The sequence below is a fragment of the Scylla paramamosain genome, chromosome 4 (genome assembly GCF_035594125.1).
Source record: "Scylla paramamosain isolate STU-SP2022 chromosome 4, ASM3559412v1, whole genome shotgun sequence".
NCBI lineage: Eukaryota > Metazoa > Arthropoda > Malacostraca > Decapoda > Portunidae > Scylla > Scylla paramamosain.
Window position 1 is genome coordinate 30416141 of NC_087154.1, and position 6000 is coordinate 30422140.

The window sequence follows — 6000 nt, forward strand, 5'->3', positions numbered from 1 at the left end:
GAGGGAAGTATTGCACATTGTACAGTAAAGGTAATTTACTCTTTTTTATTATTTTTGTTATTTTAAGTTTCTTTAGGGAAAAAAAAAACAGACAGAAAGTTCGTTCTCTTGCCGTTCTTCCAAAAAGTAAATTAAAGAGTTCCTCAAAAAGTTGGCAGAAAGAAATTAATTTTTTAATGGTGCAAGAAACGAAAGAATAGAAATAGACACTGCAGGAACATTCTTTTAGTTTTATCTTTTATTAGCTATACGTTCTGGTGGACGCCTTGCATGCTTAGTTAAGTGAGTCCATTGCTGAATGTGCTTATGTGCTGAAGGAACGCGTGTCGTGACTTGCTGGCAGTCTTCGGCAGTGGGTTCTTGTACTTAGGATCTCTCTCTCTCTCTCTCTCTCTCTCTCTCTCTCTCTCTCTCTCTCTCTCTCTCTCTCTCTCTCTCTCTCTCTCTCTCTCTCTCTCTCCAATCCACAGTTTTGATGTTATTTATTTCTTCATTACCAAGTCACTACTAAATTGCACAAAAAAAAAACCTCAGTAAATTGAAAAGCAAACCACATAACTGAGATCATGACATCTGTCACGGGGTCGTTAAACCTTCACCTGACGTGCTCTGGCTCATTGGGCGCGGATGGCAGGGCCACCAGACACCCGCTGCTCAGATTGATTCCCTCCCCGGCGTCACTGCCTCACCGTGTCCCAGGTTCTCTTCATTAATCTTCTCGTTGGCCAAGTAGCGTACCTCGACTTACTTCTTGTACCTTCCCTGAGGAGGTCTATTCATCTTCCCTCCCTCTCTTTTCCTTTTCTCTCTCCCTCCCTCCCTCCCTTCCTTCGTCGTGGCGGCAATTACACGAGTGTACACGCCCTAGTTTTGGGACGCGGCTCACCCTACAGGGACGAGAAAGCGGCAACGCGGACACTGTTTTCGTGTTGTGTCTCCGCCTTGATTGGTTCTCCAGCTTAATTTTCGTGCCCTTGTTTTGATTAGTTCAGGTATTGTTTACACTTTTTTATTAAATTTAATTTAGTTTTGGTGTAATAAGAAACGCGACACACCTCGCGAAAGTTGCCTCTGCACAGCTGCGAGCGTGACATTAACTTTCGCGGCTGAAAACACGGACACAGACACACAGTCCGTGGCGGTGAAGAAAGGAGGGAAGAAAGACACACGAGGGGCACCGAACGAAGTGGAGTGGCCGGCAGCGTGCCCCACCAGCCCGGACCTACCGACCTGGCGACCTGGCGACACACTACCGCAGGCGAGAAAGAAAGCTCACCTGGCAGCGAGTCGCCTTGTCGCGGGGAAGGTGTTGGGCCTCCCCTGAGGGCAAGTTTTGCCTCTTATCCGCGTAAAGATTGGTTTGAACATGAAGATGAATTAGTTATGACATTCCTCCTCCTCCTCCTCCTCCCCGCGCCACACCCAGCACTATGGCCTGGTTGTTGCGGTGCATTAAAGAAAAAAATCAACGAGTCACCTTTCTGCAGGAGAGAATCGGTGAACCATCCTTAGTCTTGACATTTCTGCTCGGGATGTGAGTGTGTTTTGTCCTTGAAGTATATCTTTCGGTTAGTGGGTCATTGGGAAAGAAATATCGTATCATGTTTAGCTAAAACTTTGTGCAAACTTATCATGATCATTATTATTATCATCATTCACGCCATTCCCATTTGTCTTATTAAAACGGGAATATTATGAAAACTCTGTAAAAGTCGTGATTTCCCACCCGTCCTACACTGGCCTGACAAAATATCCTTCACCAAGGAGAAAAGTTAACCGGAACTCGTGACATTCACAACGCACACAATAGCAAGGAGAAAAACAACCTTAAGGGCACATTAAAACTCAGTACACGAGGTTTTCTGGTTTCCAAGTGGTGAGGACTCGCTGCTAATTCCCTCGCCACCTGAGGACGCAGCCGCAGGAAACATAGTAATGTCGCCTACCTACCAGCCCCACCCCGGGACCCGCAGATGGTCGCCTGTCGCCCGTCCGTGTATGGCCTTCACTCACCCGCCCGCACCCCCGAGCCAAGCACTGGAAGATCATGCCGGGCGGGATGCGGGACAACGAACTCTTGAAAGGAAGGCTGTTGGTGCTTGCTGTGTTACGTGTCGCTTCCTCTTCTTGTTTGTGCCCAGTTTTTTTCCTTATTTTTCTTTTATTTAATTTTTGTCATAATTTCTTCTTCTTCTTCTTCTTCTTCTTCTTCTTCTTCTTCTTCTTCTTCTTCTTCTTCTTCTTCTTCTTCTTCTTCTTCTTCTTCTTCTTCTTCTTCTTCTTCTTCTTCTTCTTCTTCTTCTTCTTCTTCTTCTTCTTCTTCTTCTTCTTCTTTTGCTTCTTCAACTTTTCTTTTTCTTTTTCTTCTTCTTCTTGATGATAATGACAACAGTAATAATGATACACAGAAATGCAAAACTAGCCACTTGTATTTTCAGAGCAGTCATCATCTCAACATCATCATCACCACCACCACCACCACTACATCACCATCACACCCCACTGCTCTAATCGCCACCCATTCCTCACTACCACTTCCTACCTTCATCACATTTATCACCCACTCATTCACCACTTCACTTCATCACCCTCAGCAGTAATCACACCCACGTCACCTCTGACACTCATCAGTGTCATTCATTTGTCATCATTTTTCACCACCCATCACCGGCCATCACCCATGACACCTTAACAACCTTGTCACCATCTATTACAATCTTGTCACCCCATCACTGTACACTGTCACCCTTCACCTCCTTCACCCACTGCTATCCCTCATCACCATTTACTCCCTTTATAATCTTCGCTCACTCTCATCACTCTCCATTACCGCGCGTTGTTTCCTTTTCACCTCCACAACCCTTGTCAGGACTCATGCAGTTAGCAAGATCAGAAGAGCAGTTAGCGTGGAAATAGCGGTAGAAGATAGCAAGAGATGCAACATTGCGGCGATGAGAGAGAGGTTGAAGACAGTCAGTTAGAGGAGAGGAGTTGATGAGACGAAAAGCTTTTGATTCCATTGCCTAGAAGAGCAGTGTGAATGGAACATCCCCATACTCGTATATGTGAAGCATGCACCATATACGGACGGATAAAGCCCGTGTACAGAGTTAGCAGCTGGGGCGTGGATGAGAAAAACTGCCGGAGACAAATCAAAACGCCTAACTCCATAGAACCTGTTTTAGCTAGAGATGAGATGTGAGATGTGGATTCCAGCTTAGATTATGCTACTACTACTTCTACTACTACTACTACTACTACTACTACTACTACTACTACTACTACTACTACTACTACTACTACTACTATTACTACTACTACTACTACTACCATTACTACTACTGCTGCTGCTGCTACTACTTATACTACTACTTTTCTACTACGTCAGTGCACCGGACCTATGCATATATAACACTGTTCCTTCCTTGAGGGTCTGGATGATATATGTAGCGGTCGGAGGAGGAGAAGGAGGAGAGCCCCACAGGGAGGGAAAGTTGAGGAATGACAGCAGAGAGAAGGAAGGTCATGAGCTGAAGGAAGGACGAAGAATGAGTAATGGGTGAGGCTGAGAGAGAGAGAGAGAGAGAGAGAGAGAGAGAGAGAGAGAGAGAGAGAGAGAGAGAGAGAGAGAGAGAGAGGTTGGAGCTAGGAAAAGAGAACAGGTAGTAGAATATACGGGTAATTAAGGTGCAGAATACGAAATACCGGTGGAACAAGTGTAAGAATGAGCTTGCAAAAAAGAGCGGGAATAACAAAGAGAAGAACACTGGTAATAGAAAAACAGAAGAATAGATAGTGAAATATACGCGTAGATAAGATAAAGAATATAACGAAAAACCGTAAAAACAGGAAAAAAACATAATTATTTTTCCTTTTTTTCTGTTTTCCTTCACGGTGTCACTGGCTGGATAACAGAATAACAGTAAGTACCACACCGGCCACCCCCTGACGACGCCTGACGCCTGACTTATTTACGAGCTGCCTCTGTTACGGTTACTCCTGCCAGGCTGCTCCTCACAACACTGACGGCGGCCATCTCACACGTGCTCCTCACACTGATACCTACTTACTGCTCCCACAAATGACTTTTTTACATAACAGTTTATTTGAATGTTTTTTTGTGTTTCTTATTTGTTAGAGACTAGTTTTGGTATGTTTATTTTTTCTCTTTTGTTATAGGGTAGGCGCTTTATTTATTTATTTATTTATTTTATTATTTTATTTTTTTTGTCACAATATTACAAGCTGTTAAAATGTTTCTTTCTTAATGTCAGTTTGTTTTGAGGCACAGAAGTAAGTCTGGTAGTAGTAGTGCGTACGAAATTTTGCTGGGGAGTGGACTGAAATAGACGGGCAGTGGACAGGGACAGTGGGGAAGAGAAGCAGTGGACTCATAAAGGTTAATGATAACGATGGTGACAGGGATAATTATACTTGTTCCATCGCAAATCCTCTAATGCGCTCCATCATGCAACCTTCCTTCATCTAGTTTATGTGATCTACTTATTTATCTATTTACTTATTTATTTATTTAATGTGTTAATTTAATCTTGTGTTTCTTGTCTGCCGAAATGTAAGCACGACAACACCAGTACACGACACACACAGGTGGTAGGGTACAGCTGACAGGTGCCGTTAGTTCATTAGTAGGGTTGCTGGCGTCTCTCTCTCTCTCTCTCTCTCTCTCTCTCTCTCTCTCTCTCTCTCTCTCTCTCTCTCTCTCTCTCTCTCTCTCTCTCTCTCTCTGTGTGTGTGTATAATAATAATAATAATAATAATAATAATAATAATAATAATAATAATAATAATAAACGGTGTGTGTGTGTGTGTGTGTGTGTGTGTGTGTGTGTGTGTGTGTGTGTGTGTGTGTGTGTGTGTGTGTGTGTGTGTGTGTGTGTGTGTGTGTGTGTGACAGTCATGATATTAAACTTCTCTTATCTTCTTTGTCTTTGAAACGTTAAATACAAGCTGCATGGAACCTGATTTCGTGACTTAGAGCAGAATAAGTGTGACTGACTTGGTTACACAGGATACGGTGATGGACGCGAATTATAATGAGATGACAGTTTATATAGTATTTGATTAATTTAATACTCAAATTGTTTGTAGCGGTTTCTTTGATGATGAAAGCGTGTGGTAATGATGATGGAATTACTCGTTTTAAAGGTTCATTATTAAAGATGCTCTCTCTCTCTCTCTCTCTCTCTCTCTCTCTCTCTCTCTCTCTCTCTCTCTCTCTCTCTCTCTCTCTCTCTCTCTCTCTCTCTCTCTCTCTCTCTCTCTCTCTCTCTCTCTCTCTCTCTAATCCACCATCCTCCTCCTCCTCCTCCTACTCCTCCTCCTTCTATTCAAACCACGGACCACCACCATATCTTCTGTTAATCTCTTTCCACTCTCCTCTCTGTCCCTACACCACCAGTACAAACTCTGTTCTTCTCTTTCCTTCCTCTAACACCTCCCTTCGATAATTCCTATCCTTCATGTTCACCCACTTTAAACTAGAGCCACCCTGACTTTTTTTCCTTAATGACTTTCCTCCACACTGTCACCACCACTGTCTTGACCACTCTCTGATTCTTTCCACCTTTTCCTCTTGACCACAACCCCCCCAATGGAACTCCATGCCACTGCACCTTCCACTCACTTCCCAAACCACGGAACTCCCCACACGCGCCGTAAATTCATAAACACGCAGCGCCCATCGTCACGCCACGCTTGCTCCGGTGATCTTTACGGCAGATAGGCAATAAATTAACGTCCACCTGAAATTCCTACAGCAGGTAAGAAGATCTGAACGGCAACTGATGCCACGGGAACGCCGGTGAGATGATGGAGATATCAGAGAGAGAGAGAGAGAGAGAGAGAGAGAGAGAGAGAGAGAGAGAGAGGAATTAGCAATCGGCAGAATGAATATAACAAAAGTGAAACGTGAAATAAAAAATGTTCCCCGTAAAATTAAAATGAAAGAAAAGACAAAGAGTAGAAGGAAGAGAAGAGGAA